Source organism: Zea mays, chromosome 8, assembly GCF_902167145.1.
Source record: "Zea mays cultivar B73 chromosome 8, Zm-B73-REFERENCE-NAM-5.0, whole genome shotgun sequence".
Lineage (NCBI taxonomy): Eukaryota > Viridiplantae > Streptophyta > Magnoliopsida > Poales > Poaceae > Zea > Zea mays.
In genome coordinates, this window is record NC_050103.1 from 127,312,553 (window position 1) to 127,328,552 (window position 16,000).

The following is a 16,000-nucleotide window of genomic DNA, read 5'->3' on the forward strand; positions in this document are numbered from 1 at the left end:
CCCTCATCAGAATCATCAGACTCATACTCATCCTTGCTTTTTTTCAAGCCCAAGACTTGATTTTGAAGCTACAGCAACTGCCTTCACTTCACTTCTCTGGTCCTCCTTCCCATCACCTTTGCCCAATTAGATATATTCATGATCCAAACAATCCATAATTCAAACGACCCCAACAATGCTAGAAAAAACCCACCAGGAAAAAAAAGAGAAGATATATATACCATTTTCCTTGATTACTGGAATGTTTAGCTCCTTCTCTTCATCTTCATAATCAAGATCGATTATGTAAGAGGCAAGAAGCAAAAATGAGGTCAAGGAAACAAAATACTCCACAAAGAAATAGTTTAGATCAGTCTTACATGAAATAAAACTAATAAAAAATCAATGTTAAAAAGAATATTCATCTTCCTCGATTGGTTGCTCAACCTTGTAACCAAAGAAAAATACACTGGTAGTTTTTGATGTGTGTGATAGCTCACACTCTTTATTGAAAACCAAATCAATTTCTATCTAGGGGTATTTTTCAATAAAGAGGGTTCCAATAGCAAGTTTCTGGTCATCAACTTTGACATGGCACTTTCACTTTTCTTTGATTCCCCAAATGCAGCCTATAGGATTAAATCCAAGTAAGTATACAGAGCAATTCCAACTGAGAAAAGTAAGTACACATTACAATGAGATTTACACTGGAAAGTGCAGGATAAAGTCATGTCCAAGCACACACTTGACAGTGGGTCCAGGCTTGACCTCGAGACCTGCAAAACACAGAGCAATCTGAGATAGATTATATGAAGAACACAAACTTGATGTTGTTAGAACAATCATTTCACAATGCAAAAAATAAGAAATTTAGGAGCATACCTCTCCCTGCCATGTGGAGCATATTTGTAGTAGAACAAAAGAAGCAATCCGAGGAAGGATACAATACGAATGATCTGATGTTGTTTAACAAAGGTAGCAAAAGAACAAACATCCTAATTCAGTGGCATCACGTCCTATAATAAGACCCTATTGAAACAGGACACATTTACAGATGCATGGTTTAAAAAGCTAATAACTGACAACAGTAACATAAGTATTGCCCTGCCTTACTTCATTTATAGAGACATCACTTTCAAATACCACATGATCGAACGAAGGCAAGGGAGCCTTCTATATTAAACACAAGCAAACATAAAGTAACACCCATGCATATATGATTACGATAGTCAAACCATATCTGAATTTGAACACAGCTGACAAATTGAAGAGGAACTGTCAAGTCAAAAACAAAATAGAGTTATACTTTAAGTAATTAGGTCTCTGAGATACTCACAGAGATCTATATTTTTCATTTTCTGCAAAGGCGATTGAGCACATCTATCTCAATCATTGCAACGTCACAGTACTTGCGGATACTGCGAACAACTTTTATGGCAACATATTCACGTGTTTCACGGTCCCAGCATTCCAAAACACGCTCAAATGTACCTACAAAAACCCAACTCGTAGCCCTCTTCATTAGAATAATAACGGAGATACCCAACAGAAGAGGAGACGACAGATTGCAGAAAACCCAAACCTTCTCCCATTTTGCTCAAGATTTTATCTGCAAAGCTAAAAAGCATTCTGTCAATAAACATAACCATATATCAAACTAAATCTAAGTCCAAAAGGATACTGGGAACTATATGAACCGCATACTGCATAAAGTTTGTTACTTTTTTGTGGAAAAAAGGTTATTGCTATTAAAATCACAAAAAAACTAAAGATCAGAATGGGAACCCTGCTTCACACATTATTAGCTTGATACGACAAAGGAAAACCTAAAGGTGTACTAACTGCCAGTTTGCAATCGGGATCTTATAACAATAAAAAGCAGATAAAACCAAAATAACAAAAATATGTTGCCACTAATTACAAATTATTAGACACAACTAAATGATATATCCATGCACAAGGGCTCGAGGAACTGAAGTAGTGCGAGCTGGTAGCTAATGACCAAAGATTAAGATTTAATAAGATATGTAGCTAAATAATGAGTTGAGGAGAACACAAAAAGGTCAATACTCGATCCATACATGAAATATGCTTCTGTTGGCATCCTCCTTGCTTTCAGCAGTAGTAGACTTGTACTCTTTCTTTCTGCTTTAGTGAGTTCAGTTCGAGTTGTGAAAGATAAAATCATTTGAGAAAACTACCATGGTGCAAAGAATTACAGAAACCATGGTTTGAAAAATAGGGCATAAATAGTGCGATCAATTCATGATGCAGATGAGGAATCCACAATATACAACTCACAGAAATATTGCCCTATTGAGACACGTAACTAAATCTTGATAGAGGTCAATCTCCAATGGGCATCGATGGATCGGTGGATATGTTAGTATATTTTTTTTCACTAAACCTACAACATTATCAGGGCAAATAACTTTGCCAAGCACAAGGTTGCTATTGATGCATAGGAGAATCATCCCAAAACACTGACCTACCCAAAAATTGGTGCTTGACTGTGAAACAATTTTTGGTTTATGAGATCAACAAACCAATCGGTCAACCACAAAACAGAGAACCAACAAATTCAGTGTTGGTTTTCTACTTACCTGAAGTCCCCAAGTGCTTGCTCTTTGCCTCCATCGCACCCTCCCTGCGCCGCCTATCACGGCCTCCCTGCTTCACTGTCGCGCGGCTGCGCAGCACGTGTAGGAGCCGATCTTCGCCCCGCCGGCCACGCGCCACTCCTTGCTTGCATCGCCGTTGGACCCTATCCGAGCACTGGTCCCGCTGTAGTTTGGTTTCGAGATGGCTTGACCGGCTTCGTATGCCACTAAAGCGAGCCGAGGTGGGCTCGGCTGCTCCGGTGAGATGGCCAGGTGCACTTTAGGTCGGGGGTCAATGCCGCTCAACATGCGTTACCGCCTCCCACCGTCCCCGCACGTGTAGGCTCACCTCACCATTACTGATAAGGAGGCATCATGTTTGGAAGGCGCCGTGCATCTAGATTGCTGGAATCGCGTAGGGAGGAAGGGGGACACACACGATGGGTCGAAGGGGGCCTCGTGAGCCGTGGTGAGGACGTCGAGGTGGCTGTCACGGTGGGGGAGGCGGTCGGGGGCATCGCGAGATTGGGGGCATGGTGCGGGCGAGATTTCGGGGGGGGGGGGTGAGAGCACCTAGAGGGGGGGTGAATAGGTGATCCTGTAACACTTCAAAAACTTAAGCCACAAAACTTGATTAATTGTTAGCACAGTAATTTGCCAAGTGGCTAGAGAAGGATCTCAACACAACACAATAACCAAGAGATATCAATCACAGAGATGGCACGGTGGTTATCCCGTGGTTCGGCCAAGACCAACGCTTGCCTACTCCACGTTGTGGCGTCCCAACGGACGAGGGTTGCAATCAACCCCTCTCAAGCGGTCCAAAGACCAACTTGAATACCACGGTGTTGCTTTGCTTTTCTTAATACCGTTTGCGAGGAATCTCCACAGCTTGGAGCCTCTCGCCCTTACAAAAGATGTTCACAAAGAATCACAGAGCAAGGGAGGGATTAGCAACTCACACACGACACAAAAAATCACAGCGAATACGCACACGCAAAACCCAGACTTGAGCTCAAGAGACTAGCACACTAGAATGGAGCTCAAATCACTAGAATGTCGAACAAGTGCGCAAGAATGAAGTGTGAGTGATCAATGATTCTCAAAGGATGCTTGGTCTCTTCCTCCATGCGCCTAGGGGTCCCTTTTATAGCCCCAAGGCAGCTAGGAGCCGTTGAGCACAAATCTGGAAAGCCATTCTTGCCTTCTGTCGTCGGGGGCACCGGACAGTCCGGTGCACACCGGACACTGTCCGGTGCCCGATTTCCTTCCTTAAACAGCAAAGCCGACCGTTGGCAAACTTGGAGCCGTTGGCGCACCGGACATGTCCGGTGCACACCGGACAGTCCGATGCCATCTTCTAGCTGTTGGCTCAGCCACGTGTCCCGCGCAGATTGCGCGGCCGACCGTTGGCCCGGCCGACCGTTGGCTCACCGGACAGTCCGGTGCACACCGGACAGTCCGGTGAATTTTAGCCGTACGTCGCCGGTGAATTCCCGAGAGCGGCCAGCTCGCTCGAGCCAGCCTGGCGCACCGGACACTGTCCGGTGCACCACCGGACAGTCCGGTGCTCCCATACTCAGCAGATTCTTGGCTGCTCGAGCCAAGATATTTCCAATTGGATTTTTCCTGTTTCCAGCACTTAGACACAATACATTAGTCCATAAAACAATGCACTAAGTCTGAGAAACATACCTTTATCCTTGATTTGTACTTTGTCCACCTTTTTACCCTTAGGCACTTGTGTTGGACACTAAATCACCAAAACACTTAGAAATGGCCCAAGGGCACATTTCCCTTTCAATCTCCCCCTTTTTGGTGATTTATGCCAACACAACATAAAGCAAGTAGAACAAGTACAAAATCACTTCAAATAAGAACTCAATTTATTTTGATTCAAATTTGACATATATGGATCACTCTATGCCACCACTTGGTTTGTTTTTGCAAATCAATCTCAAATTTCTATCTCTAAGTTAAACACACATGTTAAGACATAAAGAGAGTCATTCCAAGAGAAATTGATTCAAGATTTCAAAAACTCCCCCTTTTCCCATAATCAATACTTCTCCCCACAAGAAGCCAACTTTTGACAAAAGAGTTTTGACAAACCAAAAGCTTTATTCTACTATTTTCAAAATCTCTCAAGTGGTAGCTGATCCATTTATCGCTTTGGCCTTTATTTTCTCCCCCTTTGGCATCAAGCACCAAAACGGGATCAATCTTGGCCCTATAACCCCATTGCCTCACCAAAATCTTCAACCAAGAGCAAATAGGCAATAAGAGTATAAAGATGAACTTGGAAAAGTTACTCTTTTCATCGGAGTGCAGTGGAAGTCTTGCATGGTCCAAGTCCACCTTTTCCCTTTCAATTCTCCTTGGAGACTAAAACAACCAAACTCAAGTACATGGTTAGTCTGAAAGGGTCAAGTTGTAGCACAGCTCCCCCTAAATATGTGCATCACTTGCAAACAGGACTTGTGAGGTCTAGGGAGTGTTTGTACAACTTGAGCACCATAATAAGCAACAAAATGCAGAATGAACATGATCAAAGGCATAAACACATGTATGCTACATTTCAATCCAAGTTCCGCGAATCTAAGATATTGAGCTCACTACGCAGCCTGCAAAAGGTCTTCTCATCTAGAGGCTTGGTAAAGATATCGGCTAGCTGGTTCTCGGTGCTAACATGAAACACTTCGATATCCCCCTTTTGCTGGTGGTGTCTCAAAAAGTGATGCCGGATGTCAATGTGCTTTGTGCGGCTGTGCTCAACAGGATTTTCCGCTATTCGGATAGCACTCTCATTATCACATAGGAGTGGGACTTTGCTCAGATTGTAGCCAAAGTCCCGGAGGGTTTGCCTCATCCACAGTAGTTGCGCGCAACACTGTCCTGCGGCAACGTACTCGGCCTCAGCGGTGGATAGGGCAACAGAGGTTTGTTTCTTAGAATTCCATGACACCAGGGACCTTCCTAAGAATTGGCACGTCCCCGATGAACTCTTCCTATCGACCTTACATCCAGCATAGTCGGAATCTGAGTACCCAATCAAGTCAAAGTTAGACTCCTTTGGATACCAGATCCCGAAGCAAGGCGTAGCGACTAAATATCTAAGAATTCGCTTCACAGCCACTAAGTGACACTCCTTAGGATCGGATTGAAATCTAGCACACATGCATACGCTAAGCATGATATCCGGTCTACTAGCACATAAATAAAGCAAAGAACCTATCATAGACCGGTATGCTTTTTGATCAACGGACTTACCACCTTTGTTGAGGTCGGTGTGTCCGTCAGTTCCCATCGGCGTCTTTGCGGGCTTGGCATCCTTCATCCCAAACCGCTTTAGCAAGTCTTGTGTGTACTTCGTTTGGGAGATGAAGGTGCCGTCCTTGAGTTGCTTCACTTGGAACCCAAGGAAGTAGTTCAACTCGCCCATCATCGACATCTCGAATTTCTGCGTCATCACCCTGCTAAACTCTTCACAAGACTTTTGATTAGTAGAGCCAAATATTATGTCATCGACATAAATTTGGCACACAAAAAGATCACCATTGCAAGTCTTAGTAAAAAGAGTTGGATCGGCTTTCCCAACCTTGAAAGCATTAGCAATTAAAAAGTCTCTAAGGCATTCATAGCATGCTCTTGGGGCTTGCTTAAGTCCATAGAGCGCCTTAGAGAGCTTACACACATGGTCGGGGTACCGTTCATCCTCGAAGCCAGGGGGTTGCTCTACGTACACCTCCTCCTTGATCGGCCCGTTGAGGAACGCGCTCTTCACATCCATTTGGTACAACCTGAAAGAATGGTGAGCGGCATATGCTAGCAAGAGACGAATTGATTCTAGCCTAGCCACAGGAGCAAAAGTCTCCTCAAAGTCCAAACCTGCGACTTGGGCATAACCTTTTGCCACAAGTCGAGCCTTGTTCCTCGTCACCACCCCGTGCTCGTCCTGTTTGTTGCGGAACACCCACTTGGTTCCCACAACATTTTGCTTGGGACGAGGCACCAGCGTCCAAACTTCATTGCGCTTGAAGTTGTTGAGTTCCTCCTGCATGGCCAACACCCAGTCCGGATCTAGCAAGGCCTCTTCTACCCTGAAAGGCTCAATAGAAGAGACAAAAGAGTAATGCTCACAAAAATTAACTAATCTTGAACGAGTAGTTACTCCCTTGCTAATATCACCCAATATCAGGTCGACGGGATGATCCCTTTGAATCGTCGCTCGAACTTGGGTTGGAGGTGCCTGAGGTGCTTCTTCCTCTTCAATTTGAACATCCTGTGCTCCCCCTTGATCATGCGCCTCCACTTGAGGTACCTGTTCGTCATCATGGGTTGGGCGATGCACCATAGTTGAGGGAGACGGTTGATCTTGCTCCAAAGGTTCCTGAGGCCGTACATCTCCAATCGCCATGGTGCGTATCGCGGTCGTTGGAACGTCTTCTTCATCTACATCATCAAGATCAACAACTTGCTCTCTTGGAGAGCCATTAGTCTCATCAAATACAACGTCGCTAGAGACTTCAACCAAACCCGATGATTTGTTGAAGACCCTATACGCCTTTGTATTTGAATCATAACCTAATAAAAAACCTTCTACGGCTTTGGGAGCAAATTTGGAATTCCTACCCTTCTTCACTAGAATGTAGCATTTACTCCCAAAAACACGAAAATACGATACATTAGGTTTGTTACCGGTTAGCAGCTCATACGACGTCTTCTTGAGGAGGCGGTGAAGGTAGACCCTGTTGATGGCGTGGCAAGCCGTGTTCACGGCTTCCGACCAAAAGCACTCGGGGGTCTTGAACTCTCCAAGCATAGTCCTTGCCATATCTATGAGCGTCCTGTTCTTCCTCTCTACCACACCATTTTGCTGAGGTGTGTAGGGAGCGGAGAACTCGTGCTTGATCCCCTCCTCCTCAAGGAACTCCTCCACTTGAAGGTTCTTGAATTCGGACCCGTTGTCGCTCCTTATCTTCTTCACCTTGAGCTCAAACTCATTTTGAGCTCTCCTGAGGAAGCGCTTGAGGGTCCCTTGGGTTTCAGACTTATCCTGCAAAAAGAACACCCAAGTGAAGCGGGAAAAGTCATCAACAATAACTAGACCATACTTACTTCCTCCTATGCTCAGATAGGCGATGGGCCCGAAGAGGTCCATATGTAGCAGCTCCAGGGGTCTTGATGTTGTCATCACATTTTTGGTGTGATGAGAGCCTCCCACCTGTTTCCCTGCTTGACAAGCTGCACAAGGTCTATCTTTTTCGAAATGAACATTTGTTAGACCTATCACGTGTTCTCCCTTTAGAAGCTTGTGGAGGTTCTTCATCCCCACATGTGCTAAGCGGCGATGCCACAACCAGCCCATGCAAGTCTTAGCCATTAAGCATGCATCTAGACCGGCCTCTTCTTTTGCAAAATCAACTAAGTAAAGTTTGCCGTCTAGTACACCCTTAAAAGCTAGTGAACCATCACATCTTCTAAAGATAGACACATCTACATTTGTAAACAGACAGTTATATCCCATATTGCATAATTGACTAACAGATAGCAAATTATATCCAAGAGACTCTACTAAAAACACATTAGAGATAGAGTGCTCATTTGAGATTGCAATTTTACCTAACCCTTTTACCATGCCTTGATTCCCATCACCGAATATTATTGAATCTTGGGAATCTTTATTCTTGACGTAGGAGGTGAACATCTTCTTCTCTCCCGTCATATGGTTTGTGCATCCGCTGTCAATAATCCAGCTTGAACCCCCGGATGCATAAACCTGCAAGGCAAATTTAGGCTTGGGTCTTAGGTACCCAACTCATGTTGGGTCCTGCAAGGTTAGCACAAATATCCTTAGGGACCCAAATGCAAGTTTTGTCCCCCTTGCATCTTGCCCCTAATTTCTTAGCAACTATCTTCCTATCCTTTCTACAAATAGCAAAAGCAGCATTTAAAGCATGATATATTGTAGAAGGTTCATTTACTTTCCTAGGAACATTAACAACATTTCTCCTACCAACATTTCTATCATGCACATAAGAAGAACTAGAAGCAAACATGGCATGAGAATCAAAGACATTATATGCATTACAACTCCTATAAGCATTTCTAGATTGTCTCCTATCATGGTACATAAAGGCATGGTTCTTTTGCACACTACTAGCCATAGGGGCCTTCCCTTTCTCCTTGGTGGAGATGGGAGCCTTATGGCTTGTCAAGTTCTTGGCTTCTCTCTTGTAGCCAAGTCCATCCTTAATTGAGGGGTGTCTACCAATCGTGTAGGCATCCCTTGCAAATTTTAGCTTGTCAAATTCATTCTTGCTAGTCTTAAGTTGAGCATTAAGACTAGCTAATTCTTCATTTAATTTGGAAATTGAAACTAGATGATCACTACAAGCATCAATGTCAAAATCTTTACACCTATTACAAGTTTCAACAATTTCTACACAAGAATTAGATTTACTAGCTACTTCTAGTTTAGCATTTAAATCATCATTAAAACTTTTTAACTTAGCTATAGTTTCATGACAAGAAGATAATTCACTAGAGAGCATTTCATTCCTCTTAATTTCTAGAGCAAGAGATTTCTGAGCTTCTACAAATTTATCATGTTCTTCATACAACAAATCCTCTTGCTTTTCTAAAAGTATATTCCTATCATTCAAGGCATCAATCAATTCATTAATTTTGTCTACCTTGGTTCTATCTAATCCCTTGAATAAGCATGAGTAATCTATCTCATCATCATCACTAGACTCATCCTCACTAGAAGAAGCATAAGTACTAGTATTATGAGTGCTTACTTTCTTCTCCCTTGCCATGAGGCAAGTGTGACGCTCGTTGGGGAAGAGGGATGACTTGTTGAAGGCGGTGGCGGCGAGTCCTTCATTATCGGAGTCGGACGAAAAGCAGTCTGAATCCCACTCCTTGCCAAGATGAGCCTCGCCCTTTGCCTTCTTATAGTTCTTCTTTTTCTCCCTCTTGTTCCTTTGATCCTGATCACTATCATTGTCGGGACAGTTAGCAATAAAATGACCATGCTTACCGCATTTGAAGCATGAGTGCTTCCCCTTGGCTTTGGTCTTGCTTGGCTGTCCCTTGCGACCTTTAAGCACCGTCTTGAATCTTTTGATGATGAGAGCCATCTCTTCATCATTAAGTCCGGCCGCCTCAATCTGTGCCACCTTGCTAGGTAGCGCCTCCTTGCTTCGTGTTGCCTTGAGAGCAAGGGGTTGCGGCTCGTTGATCGGACCATTCAAGGCGTCGTCCACGTACCTCGCCTCCTTGATCATCATTCGCCCGCTAACGAATTTCCCAAGAACTTCTTCGGGCGACATCTTGGTGTACCTGGGATTTTCACGAATATTGTTCACCAAATGAGGATCAAGAACGGTAAATGACCTTAGCATTAGGCAGACGACATCGTGGTCCGTCCATCGCGTGCTCCCGTAGCTCCTTATTTTGTTGATAAGGGTCTTGAGCCGGTTGTATGTTTGTGTCGGCTCCTCGCCCCTTATCATCGCGAACCGTCCAAGCTCGCCCTCCACCAACTCCATTTTGGTGAGCAAGGTGACGTTGTTTCCCTCATGAGGGATCTTGAGGGTGTCCCAGATCTGCTTGGCATTGTCCAAGCCGCTCACCTTGTGATACTCGTCCCTGCACAAAGAGGCTAGCAACACAGTAGTAGCTTGTGCATTTTTATGAATCTGTTCATTAATAAACACAGGGCTATCCGAGCTATCAAATTTCATTCCACTTTCTACAATCTCCCAAATGCTTGGATGGAGAGAAAACAGGTGAGTACGCATTTTGTGGCTCCAAAATCCGTAGTCCTCTCCATCAAAGTGAGGGGGCTTGCCAAGTGGAATGGGGAGCAATTGAGCATTTGAACTATGCGAGATGCGCGAATAATCGAAAGAAAAGTTTGAGTTAACCGTCTTTCGTCTATCGTAGTCGTCGTCGTCCTTTTGGGAGGAGGAAGATTCGTCGCTGTCGTAGTAGACAATTTCCTTGATGCGCCTTGTCTTCTTCTTCCTCCCGTCTTTTCTTTTGTGGCCCAAGCCTGAGTCGGTGGGCCTGTCATCATTGGGCTCGTTGACGAAGGACTCCTTCTCCTTGTCGTTGATCACCATCCCCTTGCCTTTAGGATCCATCTCTTTGGGCGGTTAGTCCCTTTCTTGAAGAGAACGGCTCTGATACCAATTGAGAGCACCTAGAGGGGGGGTGAATAGGTGATCCTGTAACACTTCAAAAACTTAAGCCACAAAACTTGATTAATTGTTAGCACAGTAATTTGCCAAGTGGCTAGAGAAGGATCTCAACACAACACAATAACCAAGAGATATCAATCACAGAGATGGCACAGTGGTTATCCCGTGGTTCGGCCAAGACCAACGCTTGCCTACTCCACGTTGTGGCGTCCCAACGGACGAGGGTTGCAATCAACCCCTCTCAAGCGGTCCAAAGACCAACTTGAATACCACGGTGTTGCTTTGCTTTTCTTAATCCCGTTTGCGAGGAATCTCCACAGCTTGGAGCCTCTCGCCCTTACAAAAGATGTTCACAAAGAATCACAGAGCAAGGGAGGGATTAGCAACTCACACACGACACAAAAAATCACAGCGAATACGCACACGCAAAACCCAGACTTGAGCTCAAGAGACTAGCACACTAGAATGGAGCTCAAATCACTAGAATGTCGAACAAGTGCGCAAGAATGAAGTGTGAGTGATCAATGATGCTCAAAGGATGCTTGGTCTCTTCCTCCATGCGCCTAGGGGTCCCTTTTATAGCCCCAAGGCAGCTAGGAGCCGTTGAGCACAAATCTGGAAAGCCATTCTTGCCTTCTGTCGTCGGGGGCACCGGACAGTCCGGTGCACACCGGACACTGTCCGGTGCCCGATTTCCTTCCTTAAACAGCGAAGCCGACCGTTGGCAAACTTGGAGCCGTTGGCGCACCGGACATGTCCGGTGCACACCGGACAGTCCGGTGCCATCTTCTAGCCGTTGGCTCAGCCACGTGTCCCGCGCAGATTGCGCGGCCGACCGTTGGCCCGGCCGATCGTTGGCTCACCGGACAGTCCGGTGCACACCGGACAGTCCGGTGAATTTTAGCCGTACGTCGCCGGTGAATTCCCGAGAGCGGCCAGCTCGCTCGAGCCAGCCTGGCGCACCGGACACTGTCCGGTGCACCACCGGACAGTCCGGTGCTCCCAGACTCAGCAGATTCTTGGCTGCTCGAGCCAAGACATTTCCAATTGGATTTTTCCTGTTTCCAGCACTTAGACACAATACATTAGTCCATAAAACAATGCACTAAGTCTGAGAAACATACCTTTATCCTTGATTTGTACTTTGTCCACCTTTTTACCCTTAGGCACTTGTGTTGGACACTAAATCACCAAAACACTTAGAAATGGCCCAAGGGCACATTTCCCTTTCAGGGGGGGGCTTGCGCGACCATCCGGACGGGGGCGTGGTGAAGGTGTGGATCCAGATGCACGACGCCTTCTTTTCGTTGTTGGGGCAGATCCGATGATGGCGGCGCTGATGGCGTGGGGCGGAGGAGAGGGAGGCGTCCGTCGCGGAGAGGATGGAAGGGGGCGCGGCTGGGGCAGAGGTGTCTTGGGGTGGATCCGATGATGGCGGCGTCGATGGCGTGGGGAGGAGGGTGGGGGCGGAGGAGAGGGAGGCGTGCATCGCGGAGAGGATCTCAGACGTGCGTCGTGGAGAGGATCTCAAAGGAGACGGTGGCAGAATCATGCACCATAGGATGTGGACGCCTACACTACTATCTTAAGGAGTAGTATAGATAGTTACTTACAAGCACACGCTCTCATTTCAGAACTTGAGGCCGGTCATTCAATTGAGCTGCCCAGCGGCGCTGAAGCTTCTGATTGAGCAGTGTTGGTCCTGGCAACCAGAAAAGAGGCTCGACTTTCAGCAGATAGTTTCAATCCTCAACGATCTCGAGGTAGTTCTTGAAACAGACGGAACACTCCACAAGGTCCTAAGCTCGATCTGCCAGGCCTTGGAATCCAATGATCAGAACAAGAAGAAGGCCGATAACTGGATCCAGAGGTTGTCATACGCTCAACCTGATTTCTCCGGGCCTCCACCCCCAAAGTTACTGTAGCTACGCGTCTTCTTATTCTTGGTAGCTTGTTTATCTGGTTGGTAGCAACTATGTAATTGAACCTTTCTTGTTTCTTGTTGACAGACCACAGATTTCGTCATGGTATATACTTGGACAAAGTAAATACATCAATTCTTTTTTCGGCTATACCTTAACAACTTCTATCTTGATGATACTTGGGATGGAAGCGATATGATAGAAATCTAGCAGGTTGGTGGTTGAAGATAACTAAGATTAAAGAAATCTTAAGATAACTGAGATTAAAATCTACATTTGCTAATTAACTCCGGAAGCAAAATCATCCATGGAAAATTTATTGGTCAATCCAATTCCGCTCTCACCGACAGGAAAGATGCCCGCTTGGTAAATTTTCCTTCTTCTATTTAGGGCTAGTTTGGGAATCATATTTTCCCAAGGGTTTTTCATTTTCCCAAGGAAAATTAGTTCATTTTCCCTTAAGAAATTGGAAATCCCATGAAAAAATAAGGTTGCCAAACTAGCCCTTAGAAATGCCACTGAGGGAATTTTCTCTCTTGTCCGTTGGCAGTGAGAGGTGATCTACATTATGCAGGAGGCGTGCACACCAGTGACGTTATCGAACTAGTACATCCAAATAAATATAGCAAAAACCATATATCACCAATCTAAATACCCCCATCATATATCACCCACGGATATACTACCTCCGTTCTCGAATATTTGTCGCCCGCTAATTCATTTTTAAACTAAAGAATAACAAATAAAAATAACGGAGTAAGTACCTCCTATGCATATAAGTTATAAGCAACACATTTAGCAGAAACATAACTTAAATAACAAAACCTCAATGCCAACATACTAGTTCATATAAGCAGCATTTTGCTCGCTTTTGTGTTACATCGTATGGATCATACAAGCACAATATGATAACTTCATAAAATATAAATTAAGGCACGAGGAGTCCAACATGAACATAAAAGTGTTGCTGCCATACAGATGAAATCTATATGACTCATGATAGAACCCAAGGTATCAGCACCAACATATTTAGAATAATATTACATCTACAATGGTTTAAACTGTTAGAAGAGAAGAGGAAAATGACAACTATTGTATTGTATTCCAAAGGGCCCAAAGGGCAAAAGTACATACATATCTGAGCCAAAGAAAAAATATATCCGAGCCAAAGAGTGCTAGCGATTTGTGGTCCATCTGCTTGCCTGGGAAGAGAATGCTCACTCTATCAAAATCCTCACGCCCGTTTTTCAGGTTTAAGACAACAATTACAACAACAATATTGAATCTTTTAGCTGCTTCAATACCTTCACCAAGCAAATCGGTTGAGTTATAGGAAACATCCTTGCATCTAGCGGTAAAGGTTGTTGTGTAGCATGCAGCACCGTGCCTTACAGCTTATGCAGTGGATTACAATCCCAATTCTTCAAAAGGAAAATTCAGAGGAAGCACATGCGACTGGTACGTGTCTTCCAAATATTGTACATTTACCAGTGGATTACAATCCCAATCCGCAACAAAAAAATGGCAAAACGAATATGGTGATTGAAAGGCTGCACTTCAACTTTTGAACTGAGCATGTATACGGCGGCGAGCCGGGGACAACAGAGTCCTCGAATATCTCCTGGATGTGGCGTTGTGCATGACAAGGGCCTCCGTCACTACGGCCTCGTCACCGACCACGCGCCACAACAAGCGGTTGAAGGCGGCGGTGGGACAGGTTGACCTACGAGAAGGTGGCATTGTCTCAGCAACGCCTACTGTCTCTCTGGCTAGAAGAACTCCCTTGGAAAAGGGAACGTGCACCAGGGACTATCTTGCTAGCCGCATTAAGAAACCCCCTAGCAGTGTGCTTTGTTTTCCTACCACTCATTCTATTCAATAGAAAAACATTAAAGGTATTAGCTCCATAAAATTAAGTGAATTAATAAAAATCAAATAATACATCACATAAAATTAAATTATGCATTGCACATCAAAATTCATCGGAACCACATATGTCTTCCCTAAACCACATATACCACATATACAATATGCCTCGAACTAAACAATAATGCTAATCACACGCACTAATCAATAAACACATATACCACTAATACATTAATGAACCACATATACCACATATGCCTTCCCTAAACATATAACACATATACAATATGCCTCGAACTAAACAATAATATTAATCAAACGCACTAATCAACAAACATAATTACAAAAATATACTAATTTCGGTGGCAATTAAATAAAAGGCCACCGAAAATACAAAATAAAATACGCAAAAAAATAACCTTAATGAAGGCGAGGTCGACGGGAGACGAGGACGACGACGGACGTCGGGTCGGGGCAGAGCGTGGCGTGGAGGCGCTGTGGGGGCGAGGAGCGACGCGGCGGGGGGGGGGGGGGCGATGCGTGGCCGGCGGGGGGCGAGGTGCGGCGCGACGGAGCAGCGGGCCGGCGGCGGACCTAGCGGCGGCGGACGCGAGAAGAGAGAGAGAGAAGAAACAGAGAACAGAGAAGAAGGAACCAGACATTTTTAAATACTTAATTTTCGGCGGCTAGGGCGTGGCCGCCGAAAATAAGCAGGTATTTTCGACGGCTGTGTCAGAAGCCGCCGAAAATACGCTTATTTTCGGCGGCCTGCTCCTACCGTCGAAAATATCTGCTTATTTTTGGCGGCGAAGCCCTGACCGGCGAAAATAAATACGGCCGCCGAAAATGGTATACAATGTTGTTATGGGCGACACAGACGGTGCCCAAGAGGAGTTGACCGGCGTGCCGCTATTTTCAGAGGCCCTGTGCGAAATGTCTGAAATCGACCTAATTTTAATATAGAAAAATAATAGATAATAATATATATCACAATATAAATTATATGTACTAAGTTGTACTAGTTACATATTCTTTGTTTAAAAAGCAAGCATTATTCTGTGATATTCTTGTACTTATTTTATCAAGTATTTCACTCTCAAATTCTATTATAACCAATGCATTCAGCCTTTCTTGTTTAATAGTACAGCGTAACTATGATTTCAATAGCTTTAATTTTGAAAACGTATACATACAACGGTCACAAAAATGGTCAACAGAACTTTATATGTAATAGTTGTATTTGGAAAATAATTATGTTGTTTTAAAAAATTGAGAATATCAGGTGGACCCATATTTTCATGTGGAATAAGATCTTGAAGAAAACTAATAAATAGGTTGTTTGCATCAATATCAGATTGTCCATCTCTTTTTTATGCAACCTAAGGATTATGACAACAAGTTTTTAGTCTCTCCTCCACGTGTA

The 16,000-nt window shown here is 44.5% G+C and overlaps 1 long non-coding RNA gene across 1 annotated transcript; it reads right to left on the bottom strand.

The window, feature by feature from the left end:
• Positions 1-226: 226 nt before the first annotated feature.
• On the bottom strand, positions 227-1,046 carry LOC103635861 (uncharacterized). The gene is made up of 3 exons (XR_002264183.2): positions 686-1,046; positions 480-608; positions 227-263 (listed from the first exon to the last, which is right to left on the bottom strand). It is a non-coding gene; the product is annotated as an uncharacterized lncRNA (long non-coding RNA).
• Positions 1,047-16,000: the final 14,954 nt, after the last annotated feature.